A 13,713-nucleotide genomic window follows, 5' to 3' on the forward strand; every position below is an offset into this window, starting at 1 on the left:
CTACAATTCACAGCTTCTAGAATGTTCTAATTTTTTGAACAAACTTGTGCAAGAAAAATGTGCCTAAGATTCCATTAACCGTATAAAAACTGAATTCTCTCACCATGTAGACAGGTCGAGCCACTGAAAAAATGAATTATTAAATTTTGCTGATTTTCACTTTGATGTATTATCTCAAAGAAGATGTACTGTCTCCAAGATGGATAATGGAGGCCTGTAAAAAGCACACACATTATTCTATCAATGAAAAATCTTAATGTAGCCTTTTATATGGGGAGCACCCTCCCTCCCATGGCAACCTATGAAGAAAGAATAATTCATTTTCACTTTGTGCTGGAGAGTATGAACGAATAACACTGTTAATCTTCTGGCATAAGGAAGGAAAATGAGCCTTGGGTATTTGCACGAAGTCTATGTTCTTTGGAGCTGCCCACACAAGTTCATAATTCTAGCCAACCATTCCAATTACTGCTGAATTCGAGAGAAATGCGACATTTCTTCCAGCTAATTTAACCACTGCTTTTCTCTCAGTGTTCTCTCAGTCTAAGTTGAGAATGTTCTAAATTAGAAGGGGGTATATGCACAAGTTTCTCTGTGGTGTTAATAAGCATGGATCTAATGTTAAGAAACCTCATTAACACTTTATGAGCATTATTTTGGAGATTAGTTCCTATGTTTTTGTTGCTTCAAGGAACAAATCTGGTGCTGCTTCAGGCAGATGATGAAAAACAACATGAAATATTATAGCAAATTAAGTAATAGCTAAGGAAACAAAGTTTTTCAAGTAGCTTGTGATTCTTTCACTAGTTGTTAAAGGCTTTCATGGCTGGAATCACTAGATTTCTGTGAGTCTTTCAGGCTGTATGGCCATGTTTCAGAAGCTTTCTCTCCTGATGTTTCGTCCACATCTGTGGCAGGCATCCTCAGAGGTTGTCAGGTACCAGGCACAATCTCTCAGGATGCCTGCCACATATGTGGGTGAAATGTTGGGAGAAAAAGCTTCTGGAACATGGCCATACAGCCCGAAATACTCATAGCAGTATTTCACTAGTTGTTTTGTTAAAAGACCTGTCAATTGTTTAAGGTAGTATATTTCTAACCACAGTCAAACATTCTATTTTAGACCTATGATATATATTATTACATACAGATCATATCTACTGCCCAATAGTTTAGAATATATTAAACTCCTCATATCCTGCTCCAATATGGGAAAAAGCAAAAAAGAGGTGTTACAATGTGTATGCCTTTTATAGAAATGAAAGAATATAAAAGGTAAAGGTAAAGGTTTTCCCCTAACATTAAATCTGGTCATGTGCGACTCTGGGGGTTGGTGCTCATCTCCATTTCTAAGCCGGCATTGTCCGTAGAAGACTCCAGGTCATGAGGCCAGCATGACTGTATGGAGCACTGATACCTTCCCGCTGAAACAGTACCTATTGATCTACTCACATTTGCATGTTTTCACACTGCTAGATTGTCAGAAGCTGGGACTAACAGCAGGAGCTCACAACACTCCCCGAATTCGAACCACCAACCTTTCGTTCAGCAAGTTCAGCAGCTCAGCAGTTTAACCTGCTGTGCTACTGGGGAAAGAATATAGGATATCAAAAAAGGTCTTGAACCCAAAAAGAGAGACTGCACAGGGTGCCTGGGACTTAGCTTCTCCAGAGGACCCATTTGGCCCTAACTTTCATTGCCAGTTATCACTTCCAAAGCACACTCTTCCTATGAGAGAGGGATAGCAAGGAACTATAGCATTTCATAGGATGAAGGCAACAGCTGCTGGTATAAATCAGGGGAAGTGGAATAAACCCCCTTTACCCACAGGACTCAACATTTTTCTCCTGAAACCAGCACCACTCTAGATGTCAAGCAGACTCCAGCAAGCATCAAACAGATGCTGGGGACCTTTGAGGCCACTAGCAATAAATCCTACACACTTTCCAAATCCCATATATTGGTTAGCAACCTGCATTATACCTGCTCTGTAACAACTCAGGGATTTGCAGCAACATGAATTTGCCTTAGCAGTCACGGGTCTCATACCATTATTTAAAACAAGAATTCAGGGAGTTTCATGAAAACTGTTGGTTTTGCGGTCAATTGATTTCATGAAGGAAAATTAACTATGGTTGCTTCAATAGAGCAGAGGTGTACTCAAGACCTTTTGTATTTATTTATTTATTTATTTACTTAACATATTTCTATCCCACTCTTCTCACCCCAAAGGGGACTCAGAGCAGCTTACAAATTATGGCAAGATTCAATGCCACATTATGCATACAAGTAAACAGATATAACATCTCGAACTATAAAACAGTTAAAACATACAAATACAATAAAAAAGAGCAGATTAAAAACGTATTCCCTAGTCCCATAGTCGTTATTCAAACTGCTACACTTGGGATTAGTACTGTTAGTATTCCTTTAGTGGGAGCACTCATGATTTGAGCCTCTCGATATATTCAGTGTTCTGTTGCCTGATCTCTCAAAATTCTCACTATTGCACCTGTGCCAATGTGGACCTCCCTTATTGCGGTGCTTTAATTAATCAAGCCCTTCAGTAAAATCCACACATAAGATATATTTAAGTAAAGGATCTCTTTAGGATGCCAGCTTCCTAAATCCTTGACCACTTGATTTGATTATAGCCCTTGGCTGTTCTCTCAACCATGGACCCTGACCTGAACATTTCCATTAACTGTGCCTTAAACTTGCTAGGGCAGTGTCAGGACTGCAAAACCCCACCTCCAGCATATATGCGCGCTGGAGCTGGTGTGTGTGTGTGTGTGTGTATTCTTGAATCTCTGAGGAATAAGAAGACTGAGGAAGGATAGACATCCAACTAAAGTGAGGAAGTCATGAGGAGGACCTAAAGAGGAGGCCAAAAAAAACACACCCCACTTCCACAGAAACTCTAATTGAAGTCTGGTGCAGTTCAAGAACCATCTGAGAAGTTTCTCCTTTTATAAACAGCAAGGTAGGAGAAAAAGCCGAAGCCAAGAATAAAGGTGGAGCCTTTTTTTTTTTTGTGGCAGAGTGTGAATACAGACTAATACAGATTTCATTAGGAAACAAGCATTGATAGTCCTGCTATCCACCCTCTAATGTACCTGAATGAAACCACTGTTGGTGGGTTGGGGCCCCTCTCATAAGGAGAGCAAGAACAACAAGGAGTAATGTAATTCATGCTGAAAATCGGTCATTAGAATGTAATTAGTACAGAGAATTTGCAGTAACAAACATTTACATATCCCTTTAAAATTTAGCTTTGGTTCAAAACAGATTTGAAATATTAAATAATTACCAAAGTTCTTGAGCAGGTAATTCCACAACATCCTGAGATCCATTGAGTAGAACAGAGATCTCTTTCAACAGCTGCAAGTTATTATTGTGTGTATTCCAACCTACAGCAACCCTAAGGAAAATTTGTGATAGGTTTTTCTTGGCAAGCTTTGTTCAAAGGTGGCTTGCCAGTACAGTACCTTCATCTGAGACTGAGAGAGTATGACTTGCCCAAAAGTATTTGGTACAGCTGAGCTGAATGAGACCACCTTAAGATGTTATCAAAGAATGTGCTCCTTGCATTGCATAACAGTTTTATAGGCTTCTAAATACTTGTTTGTATAAGGAGTGGAGGAGACTAGAGTTCTGGCAGGTGTTGTTCTCTTCAAAACCTTTCTTCACTATATAATTAATATCAGATAATAAAAACAATATTCCATAATATTTGAGATAATTTAAATAGATATTGAAATCTTTGTGAACACTTATAGTGATAAAGTTATTTAATATTACTGTATTTAGTAATCCAACTAAAAGAAATGATAGCAACATTTTAGTTATAGTAATGAAAGTAAATATAAATGATAGGACAAGAGACAGATATGAGTTAAAATAAAATTATTGTAGAAAGGTATGGATTTTTTAAAAAGAGTAATCACATTTTGAAAGAATTTCATCTATTAAAACTAATCAACTCCTGAAATCCTCCTGTACTAGCCGCAGTATGATCAGAATATTCAGATGTTTACAAACCAAGGCTAGAATCTTGCACTGCAAATAAACTGCAATGAACTGAAATACAAAGAAAAACTACACAAGCAAAGAAAACAGCACTTGATGTATCTACTGAATATTGAGGTAGTATTTCTGTAGTGATTATGTACCCCACCCAATGTCTGTTCACTAAAACCTAAGTCTCAATAAACTCTATAAGACTTAATACCGAACAGGTACATCTAGGGATATTTTTTAAAAACAGAATAAGAATTATTTATTGGATCTAGAGAAAAACACATACTTATTTCACAATGGATTTAATTATTTGGACTAAGAGATAAATTAGATTATAAACACAAAGGACAAACACGTTTCTCTAATGAATTGGAACACTCTTACAGTAAAATGTGGCATCCTACCTTTAGTATGAAACTGAAAAGATGATGTGTATCAGTAAGAATAAGAATAATTTTTGGTATTCTTCATTCTTAAGGATTGTTTTATACATCATGAACTGGTGCCTGAATGGAAGTCGGAAACATGTCTGTCTTTTAACAGTGACTATGCCATCTAAACTGTTTTTAGATTTTTAATATAAACAGAAGCAATAAATATCAGATGACGCATGAAAACACAAGGTTTATTATTCAAAATTATATATAAAATTAAACATCTAAAATGTAAGTATACTGGAGTAAATTGATATGATAAAGAGAGTTATGATTTTAATGAATTAAAAACACCCAATATGTACAAAAGGAAAGAAAATAATTTAAAGTATACATTGACCAACCTTTATCCAAAATTCCAAGATGCAAAATACACCAAAATCTGAAATGGTCCACATGGATGACTTTTGGGATGGTTCACTGCATAAAAAACATATAAAATACTTAAAATATTGTATTAAATTATTTTCAGGCTATATGTATAAAGTATATAAGAAACATACATGAATTTCATGTTCAGACTTGGGTCCCATCTCTAAGATATTTCATTATGTACATATGCAAACAAAGATATTACAAAATCTAAATTCCAAAGTATGCCATAAGGGATACTCACTATGTCTTGCATACATGCAATTAATAGCTAAGACATTAAATAACCAGTTACTTACAAGTTATAAATGTGAATACTATGAAACATTGAGTGCAGATATCATACAGGGTGATTATGACTCAAAAGTATTTTGAGGTAAACATAATAAAAGTAATTAAAGAAAAATACATTTTACTTTCCATGTAATCCATTCTACTCACCCACACATCTGATATCTGTCAATTCTCAGGACTGTTCCATTAAACTTTGGCTGCCCTTACTTTTATCACAGTTAGGCCTTCGCACCTGTTTGTCAGCTCATTAAAAAACTGTTCCGCTACTGAAATTACATTTTTCATTGCACCAGGACCACCACTCTTAGCAACTATGTATACATGTTCTTAAGTGAAGCTATCTGTCTTGTGTGCTGCCAACTGAGATTTATTACTGCAAGGTCTTCAATTGCTTGTCTGTCTATATTTCAGTCAATCGCCTCAGTTTTCAAACTTTTTAAATACAGTAGAGTCTCACTTATCCAACATAAACATAAGCAGAATGTTGGATAAGCGAAAATGTTGGATAATAAGGAGGGATTAAGGAAAAGCCTATTAAACATCAAATTACGTTATGATTTTACAAATTAAGCACCAAAACATCATGTTTTACAACAAATTGACAGAAAAAGCAGTTCAATAGATGGTAACGTTAGTAATTACTGTATTTACAAATTTAGCACCAAAACATCATGTTTTACAACAAATTGACAGAAAAAGCAGTTCAATAGATGGTAACGTTAGTAATTACTGTATTTACAAATTTAGCACCAAAACATTGCAATGTATTGAAATCATTGACTACAAAAACACTGACTACTAAAAGGTAGATTGCATTGGATAATACAGAATGTTGGATAAGTGAAGGTTGCATAAGTGAGACTCTACTGTAAATAAAATTCAGATCATTTCTTTCTCCCCTTACTCCTTTTTTATCACATGCCTAGCATGAAGCAGTTTCTTATTTTGCTTCAGGTTTAAAAAGTATACATAGTATGTTTTTCCTTTGAGTTTTCTCTTTCTTATTCCTCATGTACTCACACATAACATACAATAACAGTTGCACTTATTTTTGTAGCTCAAGTGCCAATGGTTAAGTATTCGTTGGACTAATCTACACTGGGCAGACTAGCCTAGTGTAAATCTACCCCAGATCCAAGGCCGTTGTCCAGATAGCCCTGCTCCACTGGACTATCACCACTGCCATGTAGTTGCTGCTGCTCCTAGCCAACCACAGAGATGAATCCAAGTGCCAGGCTGCTTCTGTCACTTCTGCAATCAGGACAAGGATGCCTACAAGACTAGCAACAAGGATGGGGTCACTCTTTGTTCTTACATCACAGAGGTGATGGAAGAGAGCCAAGCACCTGGAAGGAGCCTCCATAGCCATTGTGGAGAGGCAACAGTGGTGAGATGGGCAAGATCCATTTCTCTGCACTGATACTGTCCGCTGGATAGCAGATTGGACTGAATCTGACCTGACCTAGCAGTCTACACTGCTTCAAAGCTCCAGGGTACTCTATAGTTTCAAGCAAACTCTGAAGTATGGCCATTGTTAAAAAAAAACTTGAACATGGCCATTGTTAAAAAAATATTGAAGTACTCACCAGAAGCCACTATGCATCAGGAAGACTACCAGCAGGATATAGGTGATGAGTATGGATTTTTGGTTAGTACAGACAAGCCTACGTGGGACTTTTAGATGCATGGTTTGAAAGAATTATCTGAACGTTAAGTACCATTTTATATGATGATGATGATGGTGATGATGATGATGATGATGATGATGATGATTGACATGAAGATAGCGTATGACACAGCAAACGAGATATATATGCTGGATTATTATTATTATTATCTTTATTTATACCCCACCTTTCTCCCCTTGGAGACTCAAGGCAGCTAACAATCCCAAACTTTCGTCAAGTTTAAAAAGTGCAATACAAACATTAAAAACAATTATATAATACAGCGCCGTACAGATTAAAATAAAATATAATAAATAGACTTAAAATAGCCTTTAAAACTCATCCCCCCCCAATCCTACTCACAATCTATGTAAAGCCTATCCTTCCACAAATGCTTGCTGGCAGAAGAAGGTCTTAAATTGCCTGCAGTCAAAGTTGCCCGCAAGCATTTAAGAAATCTTTTGAAAGTTGCATTTTTGAAAGACCTCCATCCCCTCCTCCCAATTTTTTTTTCAATGTATAAATTGGAATCTACATTTGTATGCAAACCTATATCCTTTATAAAAAAAATTATAGATCTTTTGGCCTCTCCAGTTTGGTAAAACTATAAGCTGATTACTTCAGACAGCAAATGCTAGGGAACATCAGCTAGATATTGATGAACAGGATTGCATGTTGGAATGAATCTTACCTGGTAGGCCGGAAAGGGAGCCTGGATAACAGTATGGAAGGCTTCCATGTTGGGAGAGAATGCCAGCAAGGCAGCCATCTTGAGTGAGGAAGGTTGGAAAAGGGGAGGAGTGAGGAGACTCCTAGGATTGGCCAGAGGAGTGGGGAGGGGCCCAGAGGAAAAGAAGAGGAGAAGGTGGGAAGTGGAGAGGTCTGAGAGAACTGGTATGTAAAGATGTAGGGTTTAAAAAACTGGGTTCACAGGGAGAGAGTGGAGTGCTGTGCATTGACATGAAAAGGTCAGACAGCAGTTTGATTTCTTGTGAGAGTTAATACAAGAGGTTGACTTTCCAGGCCGGGTACGTTAACAGGAAGAACTCTAAGGTAGAGTTAGTTAAGAACCCAGGGGCTAACTAGATAGATTAGTCAAATTCGTCATTATTCTCTGAAGCAGAGCGAGGGTTTTGTTAATAACAGTTAGAACGGTTTGTTTAGATCTGTCTATAACAATGTGAAGAGACCTGAACAAGCAACCAATTCAAGCTTGAAGTGCTTTTGTAACAAATCACGCTTTTTTGTACTTCTCAGGAGTAGTTAGTTGTCTGTTTTAAAATAAACAAATCTTATTCTATTTAACTATCAAAAGGTCTCTACAGCGCCTCATTCCATCGTCAAGCCTTTGTGATACAGTCGAGTCTCACTTATCCAACATAAACGGGCTGACAGAATGTTGGATAAGCAAATATGTTGGATAATAAGGAGGCATTAAGGAAAAGCCTATTAAACATCAAATTAGGTTATGATTTTACAAATGAAACACCAAAACATCATGTTAGACAACAAATTTGGCAGAAAAAGTAGTTCAATACGCAGTAATGCTATGTAGTAATTACTGTATTTATGAATTTAGCACCAAAATCTCACGATATATTGAACACATTGACTACAAAACTGCGTTGGATAATCCAGAATGTTGGATGAGCGAGTGTTGGATAAGTGAGACTCTACTGTAGTTCCAACATTAGTAACATCCAGTTACTACAAAAAAAAACTCTTAATAAACAATTGTTTGGGAGCCAGCCAGTGTTGGCAGGAGTGGGAGCAGTTTACCTCAAATACCTTGGAAAATTCCTAAAACCTATTAGGTTGGTGGCAGCTTAAGTTTAAAGTTTAAAAGACAAGCAGGATTCACTTTACCCTAACCAATATCTATCATCATCCTGCTATCATATTGTAGGCAGAGGTGGGATCCTATAGGTGTGTGAAGAGGCCTGCCCTGCCTTAATTATAGTTGTCCGTGTCCGTGGTCTCTCTTCCCCTTTGTGATACATGTACTCTCAGATACAGTGGAGAACGTTGATTTGATTCTAGTGCTGAAGTACAATTGAATGGCTTGGAGTAGACCTGGTTCTCTTCTTTTGTTTCAGATTCAGAGCATTTGTACTTAGCTTGGAGTATCAGCTTGATATCTGAAATCTCCCAGTTAAGAAACTTCAGCAGGCTTTGTAGAATCATAGAACTAAAAGAGATCACAAGGACTATCCAGTCCAACTGCTTGTCTTGCAGCAGAGCACAACCAAAGCATTCCCTAGAAATGGTTGACTGGTTTCTGTTTAAAGGCCTCTCAAGAAGGAGACTCCACCACACTCTGAGGCACATATTCCACAGCTGAACATCTCTTGCCGTCAGGAGATTCTTCCTAAGATTCTGGTGGAATTTCTTTGAGCAATTACAAAGAAAGTGGACAACATGAAAATCAGGCCACAATTGGTTTATGCTAAAGTAAAGGTAAAAGTTTCCTCTGACATCAAGTCTAGTCGTGTTCAATTCTGGGGGTTTATGCTTATCTCCATTTCTAAGCCGAAGAGCCGGCATTGTCTATAGACACCTCCTAGGTCATCTGGCCAGTATGACTGCACCGTTACCTTCTCGCAGAAGCAGTACCTATTGATCTACTCACATTTGCATGTTTTCGAACTGCTAGGTTGGCAGAAGCTGGGGCTAATAGTGGGAGCTCACTTCACTCCCCAGATTTGATCGCCAACCTTTCAGTCACCAAAGTCAGCAGCTCAGTGGTTTAACCCATTGTGCCACCTGGGGCTCCTAAAGTTGTAGCTAAATTATGTTTACTTGAAAAAGGAAAATACATTGATTGTTACAGAAGTGATGTTATATATACTGTATTCTTCTAGCAGAAATATTTCATTTTAAAAGGTGTACCATTATTTCCAGAGATGAGTAGAGCTGAGCATATTCTTGGACACAGAGAGTTATGACATATCCATTATTTACAATAGTCTTGCCCTAATAATGTTAACTGTATAAAGAATACTGAGGAAATATTGCTTCTTACAGAATTAACTGCATTTGAAAACATTGCACATCAAATTACAAAGGAAATGCTTTGCAAAATATCCTTCCACTTCAGTTTGTATCACTGATATAATGTTTTGTCTTTAAACCTAAAATAGATGAAAAACATGCTTGCACCTATTAAGAGTATAAGTAAAAAAAGAGCAGAACTTTAGAAAGTTCATAATTAAAGAGAATTTCGGAAATGCCATATGAAGTCGGCCACCTGTAGAGGGAAAGAATCAAAGCAAAACACAGGCGGTTTGTAGATCTTCATAATTCAAAAAATGCCCACCGATCTCCAAGAGACTGAAATAAGCTAGCTAATTAACTCGTTCAGTTATTAATGCAGTAATTTTTCTGGTTATATCCTCTAACTCACTACACTCACCAATTAATGCAGAAAACAGAAAATAAAATTAGCAAATCAGGTCATTAAGATTCATTAACGTGGGTGTCCCGTCAGCCATATTCACTGAAACAGAAAGTCCTGCTGTCTCAGGAGAAGAAGTAAAAGGACTGAAGGAAATGAATCACATGGCTCTGTTTTTAGGCAGAGAAAGCAAACTTTCTGGAACCCCGATAACAGCAACAAAAGAAATAACAATCAAAGAAGGAAAAAGAAGATCAAAAGTGAGGCTTAGAATGGAGCAAAATTGGCTGTCATGGTATGAAATGGTTTACCTTCTATACTCATGTATAACTCAAAATTGTACCCAACAAAACCTGGGTCAGCTTATCCATGGCTCATGATTATTATAACTTTAATTCTTTTTTTAAAGGAGCCAAAGTGGTGGAAGGCACTCGATGGGGAAGTGATGGCAGTTGTCATGGGCAGCTGGCATTGGTGCTTTTCCATCTCTGCAGAATGACCCTCAGCATTTCAGATCCATAGTTTTCACACTCAAACCTGTCCTTGACTTATACATAAGATCAACGTACACATTAATTTTCACAGTAGTTGATTTGGTTGCCCTCAAGCAACCAGCATCTTTTCATAATGTCATAATGTATTTGATGTAAACGATCAGTGTCCTCACCATTGTCCTGAACAGTTTTGGAAGTCCTTCAGGAGGGTGGAGGTACTTTTTCTTCTACTGATTTTGATTATGGCTTGCTTTCTATAAATTATTCAAATGTGGATGATATTATGCAGGGTGACCTGCAATCATGTTATTAGCTTTGGAGTTGATGTGGGGAGAAAGTCTAAGTTGGAGTAATGCAACTTTAAAAGAATAAAAGAGCAATTTATACACAGCCAATAACAAAATGTGTCCATAGGGTCAGGAACAACAATCTTCATGCCATTGTCGGTACTGCTGATACTATACCTAACTAATGTTTAGATAATAGTAGCTCAGCTAAACTATTTCAATTGTTAGTATTCATAGTAAGGAATTCTTTTCCCAGTTTCAATAGTTGAATTAATTTTTGAAACTAAAATTCAAGCATTGCTGTCTACTAAATAAAATAGTTTGCCATTGATTGGTTTCCATTACACTGACTTTTTATATAACTACTGTATGTGTATATAGAAAAATAGACTCTTATATAACAAAGGTTTAATGGGTATGTGCAGAATCCCCACTGAGGGTCAAAGAGAGTTCTTCTCTGTCCTGTTAGCGGTGCTGATGCAGGCAATCAAACATAGTCTGCCAAAAGGAGAAAAATCAAGCTGCAAAACAGACAAGGTTGCCCTTTGTACCTTCCATTGTTCATACTGACTTTGCAAGTGTTAAATAATGCCATAAGGGGAGAAAAGAAAACACAGGCCTAAATATAAAAGGCCAATGTTTTAAACTGGAATATTTTGCAGGTGATTTTTATCATTTTTCTAGAAGATCCTTTGGAAAATACAAAAAATACTAATGAAGGTCTTAAAAGAATATGGAGGCCTTGCAGGTTTAAAAAATAAACAGAAGCAAGGCAGTCCATGCTTCCCCTTCTATTAATTTGATGATCGGTCTATTCTTTCATCAGTTCTTTTTACTTACAAGACTCACTTGAGTTTGCTTTGACAAATGTATGACGTTTAGTTATTGACTATATGAGAATAAAATGGGGGGGGGTAACTTTATGTTTTTCATGAAAATGGAACTAATTACAAATAGAAATAGATTATCTGTTAGCATGTTGATTTTTTAATGTTTTATTTTTATTAGCTTAGGCACCCAGCAATGTTCAGGTTAAGTATTTTGGATGTGAGTTAATTGCATCTCCCAACATCCAGGGTCAATTCCCCCCATACCCTGCCAGTACTTAAATTTGATCCTGGAGGGTATGTGTGCCAAGTTTGGTCCAAACCCATTGTTGCTGGGGTTTCGCAGTGCTCTTTGATTGTGGATGAACTACAACGTCATGGGTCAGTTTCCCATAAACCCCACCAATATTCAAAGTTGGACATGTGTGCCAAATTTGGTCCAGATCCATCATCAGCTAGGTTCAGAGTGCTCTCTGATTGTGGGCAAACTATAATTCCCAACATTATAAGACAGTTTCCCCCAAACCCCTCCAGTATTTTCTATTAACCATTGTGAGTTTCTATGCCATGTTTTGTCCAGGTCCATTGCTGGTGGGAGTCACAGGGCTTTCTGGATATGGGAGCTAACTTGGAAAATATATATTTAGATACACAGGAATGTATATAGATGAGGCATGGGAAAACTTCGGCCCGCTATTAGGAATTCTGGGAGTTGAAGTCCAAAACACCTGGAGGGCCAAAGTTTTCCCATGCCTGATATAGATAGTACATCCAAACATATTTTACTGTTACAATATAGAGAGAATTTAGAAGATGTATATATATATAGATATATAGACATAGATAATCATGATCTAGGAAGTTGAAAATTTTCTTTAACCCATGTTAATTATTTTGCTTTATTTAATTTAGTCTGAAGTAGAAGTAGGAGTTTTATATAGTTAACATGTATGTATGTTAATGAAAATACTATTTTAAAAATCAATCTGCAAAATATCTGATAGATTAATATTTTTTTTGGATCTTGGAACCTGAACCAAATTTCGCCACTCCAATGAGCTCCACTGCTTCCTGAAGAAAAATGAGATTTTCCCCAAAACAATCTGAATATTCTTAAATAAAGCTTTATGCATGGCATATTACTTAGATAAGCTTCCAAAATGGACCTGGAAAGAAATCATGTTTCTCCTGGATGGTGAAAGCAGGGGAGGAGTGAAGTGAAGTTGTGTGAATGGCAGGTCCACCTTTTAATCATATGGCAGATTTTACTCCAAGCTCAATCACTATGCTCTGTAACAGGGATTGTCAAACTGTCTGATAAAAAATGTTTGTTTTTCGTCTTCCCATGCTCTTTTATGAGTTGTTCTTTCTATGGCAGGAAGCATCATCCTGAAGAGCTTTGATGGTTTTAGATATTGGCTTTCTAGTAGCGTATTTCTTTCCTGCCTCTAATCCTTGTCTTATTGCTTCTAAGATCAATCCTTCTCCCAGTCTCTGCCCTGAAGTTCAGATCTCTTCTCTGTTTCTCAGTCTCTCTCATTCTCTCTCTTTAAGCACATCATTAAACCCTGAAACTTCCTATAGAATTTGTGTTGTTCCTTATTGTGTGTCTTCCTTGTTTAAGCCTTAAATTAATGTCGAGAAGTTAATTAATCTCCCTTCCTCTAGTTATGAAATATATATTGCTTATTTTGTATTCAGTTCCTGTTACGTATCTTTTAGTTCTTTGTTTCTAATGTGTGGTTTTCATCATCATTGTTGTTTTCAATTTACTAATAGCTAGATCCCATCTGCTCTTAGAAGTTAAACCGAGTCAACTCTGGTTAGTACTTGGATGGGAGACTGCCAGTGAATATCAAGTACTGCAGGCACAGGAAGGAGCCATCCTATGAAAACTCTATAAAATTCAAGCGTCTGACATAAG

At 37.0% G+C, this 13,713-nt stretch overlaps 1 long non-coding RNA gene across 1 annotated transcript; it reads right to left on the reverse strand.

The window, feature by feature from the left end:
• Positions 1 to 3,403: 3,403 nt before the first annotated feature.
• On the reverse strand, positions 3,404 to 8,797 carry LOC134298902 (uncharacterized). The gene is made up of 3 exons (XR_010006021.1): positions 7,479 to 8,797; positions 4,799 to 4,874; positions 3,404 to 3,421 (listed from the first exon to the last, which is right to left on the reverse strand). It is a non-coding gene; the product is annotated as an uncharacterized LOC134298902 (long non-coding RNA).
• Between the last annotated feature and the right edge of the window lie 4,916 nt (positions 8,798 to 13,713).

This window comes from Anolis carolinensis, chromosome 4 (assembly GCF_035594765.1).
Source record: "Anolis carolinensis isolate JA03-04 chromosome 4, rAnoCar3.1.pri, whole genome shotgun sequence".
Classification (NCBI taxonomy): Eukaryota; Metazoa; Chordata; class Lepidosauria; order Squamata; family Dactyloidae; genus Anolis; species Anolis carolinensis.